This window comes from Larus michahellis, chromosome 4, assembly GCF_964199755.1.
Source record: "Larus michahellis chromosome 4, bLarMic1.1, whole genome shotgun sequence".
In the NCBI taxonomy this organism is placed as follows: domain Eukaryota; kingdom Metazoa; phylum Chordata; class Aves; order Charadriiformes; family Laridae; genus Larus; species Larus michahellis.
The window spans coordinates 92,063,517-92,077,294 of NC_133899.1; positions in this window are offsets into that span (position 1 = coordinate 92,063,517).

A 13,778-nucleotide genomic window follows, 5' to 3' on the forward strand; every position below is an offset into this window, starting at 1 on the left:
ATCACCAGGCGCCTCGTGGGGAGCTGGATCTTGCCCCGAGAGCAGGGGCAGCCCAGGGGTGACACACACGGTGCCCCTCGATTGTGCATTTCGGTCCCCTGCAAAGCTCGTGCTTCTCCCGCGCTCCGGCTAAAGCAGGTTAAAGCTGTAGCCTAGACCTTCAGCAACAAAAATTAACTCCGCTGAAGGCCGTGGGTCTGTGCCAGCTTTGTGAACTATCGCGAAATCTAGTCCCATGTTTCCAGGCAGAGGCACAACGGGAATGAGGGGATTTGCATTGAGATTTTTTCCTTTAAGCATGGATTTGAGGAGTCTTAAGATGCCAGCTCCTTACTGGAATAGGGCTTGGGAGGCTCGGCGCAGCAGCAGAGCCCCATCAGGACGTATCTCCAGGCACCATCACTCCTTGCTACAGGGGTTGATCACACTGGCTGGATTTTAGGTCTTCGTTAGGGCAAAGACATCCTTTTCTGTCTGTAACAAGCTGCCGTGTCCTGGCCACGGCCTCTTTAGTAGACGCTTTCCTAAGCAAGCCTTCCTAACAGAGCCCTAACATCGCAAATCTTTTCTAGGAGTTGCTAAAACATCAAAACCACATTCCTCCTAGGACAGCTCCTGATTATTTCACTCTTTTAAAAAAAAATATTTCAGTAACACAAAAAGAACAATCTTTTTTTTTCTTGTGTATTCAACCACTCAATAAAATCGTAACAATTTGCTGACCATAAAAATGCTTTATGTGTTTTTTTCCAGTGGCATCCAGAGTTGCTGCAGTGCTCAAAGGACCTCTTTCCTTTTGGGGCACCTTCTGCAACGCAAACCCACTGGCAGGTAGCGTGGAGAAGCCAACTAAGCTAGCTAGGACATTGCTAGGGCGTGAAGGTCACCATCCAGGTCTGGCTCCGAGATCGAGAACATACGTTCAAATTCAGAATTCTTAAAGGGTCAGGGTAGGGTTTGGCATAAAGGGTGATTCACGTCTGAATTTCAGCTTTAGTCTTGTAATTGCTGTTCTCATCAGTTCAAAATCAGATCCTAGACCAAGAACTAGAACACCATGGGCGAAGCGAGCTCTAGAAAAGGATCTGGGATCAGATTTGTTGATTATGGCTTCCTTTGTTTTTCCTGTTTTTTTTTACAGGGGAGCTGTTAAGTAGCGATTGCGGAAAGTCCTTTTTCCACTTCACAGGGCAAAATTAGTGAAATTACCTTTATAGTATTGACTTTTACAGCGTAGATAGATTTATTTTTTTTTTTAATCACCCTTCACAAAGCCCAGGAACGGTGGCGCTGCTTACCCTCGTCTTGGGAACAAGCACCAAAGAAAAGATCTTCCTGTAAAAGGATTTGCCCGGCCATTGAAATTCAGTCTCCAGGCCATTTAGGGAGGCAGCTGAGAGCAAAACTCATGTGAAAACTCCTTAGAAGTTGTCTCAAACTCAATTTTCTGCCCATTAATGGCTTATCCAGAGGTATGGTAAGCAGCTTGTAGCTTTGCTAACTGATAACTTGATCCGTTTCAGCGGGCTTTGGGTCAACACCATCAGCGGGCTTTGGGTCAACACCATCAGCGGGCTTTAACAGAACTGTGCGAGTGTTAGTTCTTGCAAATAAACCCATTTGAACCATGTCACCAGACAGAAGAGCACACCAGAGGGTCCAGAGGCTGTGAGTAGGAAGCGCATAGGCTGTCCTGGGTCAGGAGACAAAACGATAGTCCAGGAAAGGCCAGTCTGTGGTTATCTGTTACCTTAAATCAATACCACAGTTTTCCAGAGTACACATTAATTGCTTCATAGGTAAACTCGTTCTGCACAGAAAGCTCTCTATAAGAGGTCATAGAACTCAAAACAGAAAATGACCCTACTTTACCCCATTATTAGGACTTTTATTTGATCCTAGAACAAACACATTCCCCTAGTACAAACACAGGGAGCTCTTACACGAAAATAAACCGTTCCAAATTGATATGTTGCCCTGGCTTTCTTGCCTGGGAAAGCACAACCATTCCCAGAACCCCTGAGCATCCCCAGGCAACAAGGCTTGAAGGGGAGCAAGGACCTGGTAGTTCTGGGTTCACGTTCTGGATTAAGATGCCGACACTCCAGCGACGCCAAAACCCGCTCTGCTTTTACACAGGGCTTCTCCCGCTGCCGGGAATGCACAGGCATTAGTTGAAATGGGGCAAACCGGCCAGTTTTCCGAGTTTCACCTCCCACAAGCTTAGGCTCAGCTTATCCGAAGTTCAGCCCATCCTTCAGCTGGGAACTTGGGAAACACAACGTCCCTGTGGACCCAGTAGTACAAGTGGTTGCCTTTTTCCCCGCCCCCCCCCTCCTTTTTTTAATTTATCTGACTTTAAGTTGTGACAAACTAAACTTTCCATGGGCTCGCTGAAATTACGCCTTTTCAGTTCCCTTCCTCCCTTGAACTTAGCAAGGAATAGTAAGGATAGCAAGGAATCTAAGGCAGGAAATCAACATAAAGTGCGCCTAATATCCTTACGTTAAACATTCATATGCCAGGCATCGAGCTCATCGGTTCCAACTCTATTTTAAGCCACTTAATGGCCTAAAGGATAGAGATTTATGATTGGCAAGGTCTATAAAGAAGTCTTTATCCATGAACAATACTGCTTTTAAAAAAAAAATAAAAATCTATTTCACTTACTCTGCAATGGCCCAATTCCAGATGTCTCGGGAAACCAGATGTTTCACAACATACCTAGTGTGTGGCATCGACCTGAGAAGAAATGTGTCCATGGTGCTCATACATACAGTTTTTACCCAGATAGTGCAAGAAAGTACCTTGTCGCATAGTTCCTTCCTTGCGATAGGTTTTTTTAATTTCTGCTCAGAAAAGCCAATGACAAATTCAGCCTCTGAAGAAACTCAATTTTCAGTTCAGTATTTGTGCTGCGGTTATGTTATATTATCATACATTTGGGGGGGGGGCAGCTTAAAAAAAAAAAAAAAAATCATAGAATCATAGAATCTCCATGGTTGGAAAGGACCTTTGAGATCATCATGTCCAACCATACACACACACACAAAAAACCCCAAAAAAACCCCCAAAAAACAAAACCCCTACAATCTCTGCCACTAGAGCATGCCCTGAAGTGCCACATCTAGACGTTCCTTAAACACCTCTAGGGATGGTGACTCAACCCCCTCCCTGGGCAGGTTGTTCCAGTGCCTGACCACTCTTTCAGTAAAGTAATTCTTCCTAATATCTAACCTAAACCTCCCCTGCCGCAACTTCAGACCATTTCCTCTGGTCCTGTCATTATTCCCCTGGGAGAAGAGGCCAACACCCACCTCTCTCCAGCCTCCTTTCAGGTGGTTGTAGAGGGCAATGAGGTCTCCCCTCAGCCTCCTCTTCTCCAGGCTAAACATGCCCAGCTCCCTCAGCCTCTCCTCAAATATATATATATCTATCTATATATCTATCTCTGTCTGAATTCCTCAAATATAATATAGAAACATTTCCATAGGGCATCCTACTTATACTGTCCCTCTCTCCTGGCTGTTCTGCAGTTTCTACAGAATAGGGTTTAGGTGAAGTTGCTGGCCTCTTGCAAGGCAAATATTTCATTCACATTTCCAGACAGAGAATCATCATTTGTTTGAAAACTGTGTTATAAATAGCATGAAGGGAATAATGCGGAATTGCAGAATTACAAACCAAGCCGGGAGGTGAATCACTTCCCCGTGGCAACCCTAACGCTGTCCTGTTAACGTGATTTTCCTTTGCGTAGCATGGTGGTGGCAAGAAACACTGCGCAACGCTTCCAGCGGCCTGGAAATTTCACCGTTCCAGCAGCCTGGAAATTTCACCGTTCAAGCACCCTAAGGTCTGAATCAAGATGTTACTCCTCTTCTTCAGGAAGACGTTCAGATCCCCAGGCACACCAGTTGGTTAACAAGCCGCAGTCACTTTTTACCGAAGGTCTGTGTTTTCAGAAGCACCACCATCCCCAGCCACCGCAGGAATCCAGCGATTCAGCTGGAGGGAGTCACTAAGCCAGGAGCTTAGCCAGGAAGGGCAAGCAAGACACACAAGGAATAATGTTGCAGAATTCTGACTACGCCACTGCCAAAAAAAAAAAAAAAAAAAAAAGAAAAAAGAGGGAGAAGAGAGGGAGAAAAAGAAAAAAAAAAAAAAAAAGAGTAATACATTCCAGAGTCCTTTCAGAAAGGTGGTAAGAAGCCTTTCAAGCAGCATGAAGTTTATGATGCTCATGAATGAGCATCTTGCTTGAATGAATGAGACAAGGAGGAGGTAGGTAATTATGAAAAGGTCTCGTTTGTGTACAGAAGTGATTATTTTCACATTTTGTTTGCTGACAGAATTAGGACAGGTGTGGACTTTGTTTCCTAAACACTGACTAGAAGCAACATGAGAATAATTACTGCGCTAAGAGCTACAGGATAAGCTCATTTATTTCCCGTTTCAGAGTGAGACATCTACTGAGTCTGAATATAAATACACTGCTGAGGTTGCAGTGTAAGTCATTTGTCTTTTCTACAAAATAATCTTTTCTACATGGATTACGGACTCGTCCAGGAATTGTCTGAATTCACCTTCTTTGTTCGAGCAAGCGCAGTGTGCTTAAGGTAAGAACGCGAGTCGCAGAAAAGCTTCCATCTAAAAGCAGTGCTCCATAATTCTGAATAAAGGTTATGCGGGAGACATCCATTTCGATGTGGATTTATAGACAAGTAGAGTGATAGTAGTCCAAAAGTTCACAGATCCAGAAGAACGGCTTCAGTCTGTTTACCATATACTTCTCTTTTCCCTACAAAATACAATGCAAAGCGTCATTCCAATTATTACTATAGCTATAGTACACAGCTATCTATATATATATATATGATATATAGCTATACTATTAGAAATATTACATATATTACATATCTAGCTGTATGATATAAAGAGAACTATATATATATTACTATCAGTTCTATTAACAAACACATAATTTCCTCTGTGAGTAGCGTGTTATCAAACCGTGCACTCCTTGAAATGAGGGGTTTTTTTGGATGAATTCACTCCAGCTCCTCGCAGAAGAACATTCAGCCCCGTGCTAAGAACCAGTGTTAGAAATACTGGTGCTGCCCAGGCCAATTAACTACTGGAAATGGGAACAGAGAGGGAAAGCCTGTTGGCAAGGGAAACAGCTACTACAGTGCATTCCAGCAAAACCCGACCACAAACATCCAGCTGTGACCAGCAAGATGAAACGCAGAATGCCATTCTATGGTTTGCAGGCCAGCTCGTGACGTACGTGGAAAGTTAACGTTGGTTCCTGAAATACCACGGTGCAGGTTTGATGATTGCCAGTTGTGATTTATGGGCTACTGATGATCAATTGACTTTCAGGGTAATAAGTGCCGTGTGTTGACAGATATATGAAACTGAACCATAAAATTAAGATGTTCCAACTTTTTACCTTCAGTGTTTTTTCTAGACTTGGGGAGAGCTGTGGGTTTGAGCCCCACATTGGACACCATCCAGATCTGGAATCCAGTTCCCGTCCGTCGCTGAGTCCTGTCAATCAGGCATTAGGTTCAAAGCTTTCCCTAGTCGCGGAACAATCCTGGATTACAGCTTTGCTCTGAATCGAAATGCCTTTCCTAGCACCCCAGGGAGACAGACTGTCCATCAGCCTGCTGCAGAATTAGACAGCGTGTGTATCCGGTTCCAGATGTTTGGTGAGAAGCAGAAAACCCAAGAGAAAAAAAAAAAAACAAACCCCAAAAAAAGGGTTTTTTTAATTGTGAGCGATTAAAAGATAAGGGTATCCAGCTACACCTCCGCATAGTGCTGGTCCTGAGACAAACCCATTATTATTCTTAGGCTGTACCTGTACCTGGGGACTCCACCCAAGCCACCAAGCTGTGTTATAAATAAAGGTGCCACCTAACCCCCTGTGGAGGTTGCTTGGTCATAAATACGAGGAGCTCCACTGGTGTGGATGATGACTGTTTTCCTAAAACCCCTCATTTCTTGTACCAGAGCTCTACCACCCACTCCAAACAACTATTTGGATCTCAACCACAGGCTACTGGGGTCAAGCCAAAGAAGCCAAGGGAGGCTCAGCAGAAATCCGAGACTCTCAGGAAAGGAGTGGGAAAGAGGTCAAGGAGAAGGATGCTCGCCCAGAAGCGCCACCCTTGCCTGAGGCATCGTTCTTAGCGCAATTAGTCAGCTATGCAACTTCTACAGCCAGGTGCTGAATTTGTATATGACAACGCAAAGATTAATCAGAGTAATCGCTCGCGATTGCACACGTCCTAGTTGAAATGGGTGGGGCTGGTTTACTCGTCTGATTAATTTAATTGACTTCGATTATCTTGCGCTCAGATCTGCACCCCGTTGCATTAAGCAATGACCCGTTTTATATAAAACATAGGAACCATATTGCACTTTCTCTTCTGTGATTTTCCCCCTTATATTCGTAGCGACCAGCACAAAACCAGAGCCCGTGTGCATGGGTCTAATTAAAAAGACAGTCTCTGGGTCCAGCCCACATCAACCTACTTCACTGGGAGTCTTCACGGGTTTCACGTGCCCCCTCGTCTGTGCCATTTCACTGCCCTTCTACCAGAAGTCTACGTAGCAGCTTTGGAAATGGTTTCAGGTCCCTTCTGTGCCAAACAACATGACAGATCTGGAAAGCACCTCTGTGAAGAGATTTGTGAGTGATTTGGGCAGTCATTGCCCATGAATACGTAAAAGCGTCAGCTGAGACCAAAAAACCCCATGCTTAGCAGGATAATTAAACTGATATTACCATTAGAATTAGTCCAGAAAAAATACATTTTTAAAAAGTTTAAAAATCCTTGCTTACAGATACCTGATAAAACCTGAAAATTTGGTTTCTGAATCTGCAGAAGATGCTGTTGGTTTCTCAGCTGAAGCCAGTTCCTCCTTCTGCCTGGTCCTATAAAGCAACTCCAGATCGACCACTCTGAGTAGGAACTATTGCCCTTTGCAGTAATTGCTTTAGGCCATACTCATGGCCCCAGATGGACCTAAGCAGCATAGCCAATTCTTCACCATCACCTGGGGGTGGTGGAAATAAAGCGTGAAAATAAATGGAGGTCCTGGTGCCAATACCAGTCCCAAACCCTTGCTCATTCTTGTCTCCTGATCACGCTGAAGCTCACAAAGCGCTAAAATTAAACATCGGATTTGGTAAAGGTATGTAACTGAGATGCAGCCCAACATCACTAGAGGGCAAGGCACGGTCAGGATGACTTCAAAGCTACAGTGTTTGTCGCAGCAGCATGGCGGCATCATGAGTCCTTTCACATCCCTGCAAAAAAATCAACAGTCTGCCTAATAACAAAGTGTCTGGGCTTGAATGTTGCAGCATGAGATTCTGCCTCTCACCTTGGGCAAGTCAGGAACTAGATGGTCTTCAAAAGGCCCCTTCCAACCCAAACCAAACAAATGAATCACACACAAAATGGGGGAGAGCGATTAAGAAGCAATTTCCTTTCCGCAACGTCTCTGTAACCACCTCTAAACAGAAGAGGGCAATTTTCAAGGTCTCTATTGAACCATCTGCTGCAAAGGAGGTAAGTTGTATCCCATCATGGACCCAGTAGCACCAGCCCAAGCCCAAATATCTGGAGGGCTGTGAGCTACAGGGAAACTCCCAAGTCTGCACAGAGTCACAGAGGATTTTAAGGAGCTTGTTGTAGCGTCTGATTTGTCTAAATTAGTTGTCCCACCAGGAGTCCCTTTGCAAACCAGAAGTGAAGTATCACTAAACCCATGGAAATGCAACAGGGGGCTGCAAAGACAACCTAAACTGGTGGTTAAACAAGAGGTCTTCTCTCAGGCACGTGCGTATCATTTCAGTGCCAAATCAACCAGATTGGGTCCTCACGTCCCCTCTGTTAGTGTTCCTGGCATAGAAGAGTCTTTAGGCTTAATGCAAGCCAGAGCTGTCAGGTTTTTTGGGTGCTCTCAACACTTCACCTGCCCAAAAGCACTTTTGCCGTCCACTCATGGGACCACTAGACACTGCTGCAATTCCCCCTGAAACATTATTTGTCAAGCTCACTGTATTCAGTTTAACTGAAGGTTGGATTCGTGCTTCATTCCTTACCATTTTTGTCAGCGGGCATTCAGCAGATGTCCTGCGGAAGGTCAGCAAAGGCAAAGGACGAGTCACCTCTCCCAGCCCCAGCTGCAATTCTGATGCAGAAAGAGCAAAGGCCTCTTTCAGTCACGACTGACATACGTGCCCGTTGGCATGAGGCATCTTAAATTGACTCTAAGGTGATTAACAGAGCAGAATTAGCACAATGAGCCAGGGGAATCAAGGGCAAAGAGCTGTCCTTGAGCCAATACCATGTCTACATCTGCCAGAGGAAAACCTGCAGTCCCAGAACTCAAGTGGAAGCATAAATGGGGAATGTTAAGGAAATCACTGGTGTTGTACATGGAATTAAAAAGCTCATGAGGTTCTGTGTGCCCACGTGAATACCACTGAAAGCGCTCTAAGTAGCACACGAACGAGTGCTAGAGTTTTCACTGCAAAGCTTTCTAGGCAACCCCTCCAACTTCTCTTTCAGCTTCCTTTTCGCAGCTCCCCTCCCCGAGACACCCCCACAGGGAGCTGCTTTGGGGCTTACAACTATTCCTGCGTAATTGCTGTGAACCGCTTTTCCATCACTGAAGTTACTTTTAAGTAAACAGACGTGTACCAATGACTCAATTTTCCTGTTCGGCTAATCCAGTCTGATATCTTCTCCTACAAGGGGAACCATTTTGAGTTCAACCTGACCAAAAGAAAACTAAGAACTACCTTTACCTTCCCAGACTTTCCCTGCTGTCTCTCTGCTCCATCATACTAGCTAGTGCTATCACATCTCCCGAGCCAAGGCAGATTTGCCCTTCTTCCCCTCACATCCAGCCCACAACTAGACCTAGTCTCACTTTCTCTACACTCTCTTTCCCTTCTAATCCACCTCTTTCACTTCTCTCTTCTCCAGGCTGTGCACTGCATACCTGCCATCTCACCACCGAAATCACACCAAGCTCCTGTGAGCTCCCACCACCTCCCATCACACCAGCGACCCAGCACAAGTTCCCCTCCAAGGGGATATGCCTTGCTGCTTCTCTCCGACTTCATCTCTGTTCACGTTCCCTCTCTTGCCTCCCAACGCTGCCCACTAAATACCCTGTTTAAAGCTTTCCCTGTTCACCTCAGTGCCTTCTGCCACCCTGCGTGCCCAGATCCCCTCTGACAGAGGGACCCACAGAATGTACTATTACTTGACGAGGGGTTGGTCTCTCTGGACATCTGCTTGATGCTGAAGATCCTTTGCTTCTTAGCCAAGCTCTGTAGCTCACAGGCTTTGCAGCTGCTTTACCACAGTTCCCTGTGGCACACATCAGCCCTTCTGGAAGGGACCTCACTGGCCACTGAGCCCTGTCCGGTTGACCTCACCACAAAGTAGATAATGGCACACTTCAGACTTCTGCTTGACCTAGCCCCACCAGCAACAGGCATAGCATTGGTCATCAAGCACTGGACCAGGCTGCCCAGGGAAGCGGTTGAGTCACCATCCCTGGAGGTATTTCAGATGTGTAGATGTGGCATTTAGGGACACGGTTTAGTGGCAGACTTGGCGGTGTTAGGTTTATGGTTGGACTTGATGATCTTCAGAACAGGTTGCCCAGAGAGGTGGTGGAGGCCCCATCCCTGGAGACATTCAAGGCCAGGCTGGATAAGGCTCTGAGCAACCTGATCTAGTTGAAGATGTCCCTGCTCCCTGCAGGGGGGGTGGACTAGATGGCCTTTAAAGGTCCCTTCCAACCCAACACATTCTATCATTCTATGATCTTAAAGGTCCTTTTTCCAACTTAAATGATTCTATTTCACAACTGAACGAAATTTGAAGCATTACAGCCACAGAGCAAGCAAGGCTAGAAGGCATCTTGCTATCCAATTTATCTCTTGCAAACAGGAATTACCCCCCTGGGAGCCTGTTCTGGCTTCTGACAACCCTGTGAACGTTATGTAAACAAGCACAAGGTCCACCTGCCTTAACAGGTTGGCTAAAGTCAACCTTCCAGCTCCTTTCAGCTCCGTCCAACAACCCTCACACAAATATGGGGATATTGACATGATAAATAGCAAAACTGACCTCTTGGCTCCCAGCACCAGTGGCACCACCGGGATTGCTCCTATAAGGAACGTGTTGCCTTGGCAGAGCTGACCAGCCCCAGCCCTCAGTGCCACATGCACATTTAGAGCTGTGTCAGGACACTGACTTCTTCCTAGCAGGGCCACGCTCCCTGAATGTCCGAAATTACTGGAATTTCCTCACAGCTGATACAGTGCTGCCTATTCTGCAGTAACCCTCACTGGTTTGATACATTTGTCATGAAGGAAGGTTACTAGTCATCATGAAAGCTTTGAAATAGCTGACTTTTTTTGAGGGCATCTGCTTACCTTCTCCTTTCTCCTTGTCTGCACCTGAAGCACACGAACAAACAAAAAAAAATCTTTCATTTGTTGGTTCCTGGAAACATACATCTCCGCGTGCCTGTGGGGACAGCCTGACCAATTGTGCAAAGACAGCCTGATTTACAGCCCTGCGCAAACCTTGAAGGCAGGGTAAAAGATAGGACCAGCAGATCCAGGGAACTGCCACGAGCGACCAAATCTCTAGGTCCCTTATCCTGGTTTTTCTCTTCTTGCCATTCAAAGTCTCCTCGATTCTGCACTTAAACATATATTAACATCCAAGTACCCAAAAGCACATCATTGTGCACGACACTAACCTCCGTCAGAGACAGAAAATATCCCTTCTCTCTTCCAAACCCAAGCTCCTTTGCAGTCCAGGTTAAGATGCCTCATTCGAGATCTGCAGAGCCTTATCCCTTCCAACCGTGAAGACATGCACAAATGCTATGAGCCCCAAACACAGGTAGATCAAATATATCAGGCATACATTCCGCCCCCCTCCCCCGGCCCTTATCACTCCTACTAGAGCTCTAGATAGAAGCTGTCCTAAATGGCATGGCCGAAATATCCACTTCATGGTGGAAACTAATCATCTCCCAGTTGGACAGATGGGGAAAGTGAAGCTCCGAGATGGGTGGCTGAACTGATACCACCCAGCATGGGTGATGCAGGAAAACTGATGCAGGAAAAAAACCCATAGGAATATCTCTGGTCCCTTTTGCTCTAACTGCCAGACTATTTGTGTTTTGGTGTCATACCAAAATGCTGCAAATTTGGTTACTGACAATCCTAACAAACATCGGAGGCTGCTGCTGAAGATGCTGGTGGGACAATGGACATACTATCAAGCTACAGTATATTTGGCCTGGTACATCCCTATATCTACAGACTACCATAAAACATCATTACCCAAGTTGGCCAAGCCTCAGCATGAATTGTCACAGGGATGACTGATGACCGCTGTTCCTTCACAGCATACCCTTCTTGGTCCTACCATTAGTAGGGCATCTCCAGGGCAAACAGGCGTCAGCTCCCACTTGTCCTCTCCCTCATAAGCTCCAAGAAGAGATCGAGGTCACACACACGCTTTTCTGCTTACAGACCAAAAGATTGTCAGGGGGAATGGACAAAGGCTGATTTATGGACAGGGAACTCCAAACATGACATAAAACAACCTTTATATGCTTTTTGGGAGGGGAAAAAGGATTTAGAAGGGAAGAGGGAGGAAAACAAAATCATCTCTAATGGTTTTGCTCTTTGTCCTTCAAGCAAGTCAAACACACCTACCAAGGCTGATGTTTTAACTACCGTCCCTTTGAAGCTTTTTTGGCCCAGGACAGGCTAGCAGGCCCTACATTGTGGGGCAAATGGGCACAAGGAGAAATCCTATTTACACAGCAGCAGGTACAAGAGGACCCAGAGACTCTGTTCAAAGGACCTGGAGAGGGTCTGGCAACTGGACTGTGGTTTATTGCTGAGAGGGAAAACAGCAGGAAAGCTCTGGTGGAAGAGGTGGGCAGATGGGGACAAGGAACAGGGCTGGTATCCTCTCAGACCATAGAAGCTTAGAAGCCAACCTCATGGCTCAGCTCCCAGCCACAGCAAAGTTTCTGAACAGCAATCCCTACTGACTCTAGTGAGGACATTACACTAAAGACCCAGACAGCAAAACATTCACAGTCTCTCACCTGGCCATCCCCATTACTTTGCAACGTTCCTCAGGCTGAACCAAGAATCCCTTGAAGAAATCCAGATCCTTCCTTTCCTTATCACAGACTTACTCTCCAGTTGCCTAAGGAGAACAGCACCCATCTAACACCAATTCTCATTGCCAGCATCGGACGAAGGCTTTAGAAATACACCCGAGAAGAGGCTGCAGAAGAGAGGTCAGCAGCTGGGCTGCCTTCAGAGGCAGGAGCTGAAGCCAGGATCTGGAGATGCTCCATTCTCGCAGGGTGGACAGTCCCTGCCTGGTCTGCCTGTGCCCTCTTGTGGCTGCCTGACTGTGCTGCACAGGGTAGGACCAAACCTCCGGAGAAAGAGAGGAGACTACTCTCCCTTGCAGAGAACGATGATTCTTGTATGACTTTTTAATACAGACTCTGTAGGATCCTAAAAATAAATAAAATAAAAATTGATACCCCACTCTAGAGACAACTCTCAATTCAAAATTTAGCTGCTTAACACAGGACAGCTCAGGAGCCAAAAAAAACGCTGAGCAACTTTACAGTTATTGGAGCACAGACAACAGCTCACTCCGGACCCACCAGGGAAGGGATATGCGGACAGAGCTTTGAGTTTGGCAAGAAGAGGACAACCCTTCTAATTACTCCATCTTATCTGCTTATGGCCCTGCCATCTCCTCCTGGAAGCCCCCATCCATCCAGGGGAATTTGTTCTGGCTCTCTTGGCAGCTCCCCTCTGCTCACACCCCTGCTCTACTGCAGCGCTGGCATGGAGGGCAGAAGGACAGGCAGAAACCACCAGCTCTGTTCCTGCTTTGTGATCGCCAGTTGGTTTCCTTCTCCATGCTCAGACAACTTGTCCTATAAAATGGTAACACCACTTGAGAAAATGCTAACATCATTTAAGGAAAAAACACATGACCTTTGGGTAAGCATCGCTGATATCTGTTGGGGTTCTCCACATCCCAGAGGTGGCAGCCCCCTCCTCTGGGCACTTGTTGAAATGCAGCTGCCTCCAGTGTCCTCCTCTCCCTGTCCCGTGACACCAGATGCCAACGAGTGCGAATCCAGACAGCGAAAACTTATGCACCCTCACCGACCTGAAGAACAGCAGAGAGGGGCCGCTCATCCCATCAGCAGAAGGCAATAATCATAGAATCATAGAATTGTTGAGGTTGGAAGGGACCTTTAAGATCATCGAGTCCAACCTTTAGCCTACCCTGACAAGAGCCACTTCTAAACCATGTCCCTCAGTGCCCCATCTACCCTTTTTTTAAACACCTCCAGAGATGGTGAATCCACCACCTCCCTGGGCAGCCTATTCCAATGTTTAATAACCCTTTCAGTGAAAAAATGTCTCCTAATATCTAATCTAAACCTCCCCTGACGTAACTTGAACCCGTTTCCCCTCGTCCTATCACTTGTCACCAGGGAGAAGAGGTCAGCCCCCATCTCTCTACAACCTCCTTTCAGGTAGTTGTAGAGGGTGATAAGGTCTCCCCTCAGCCTCCTCTTCTCCAGGCTAAACAACCCCAGCTCCCTCAGTCATTCTTCATAAGGTTTCATAATGCCCACGTTTAGACAGGAATGAAAGGGAAAAG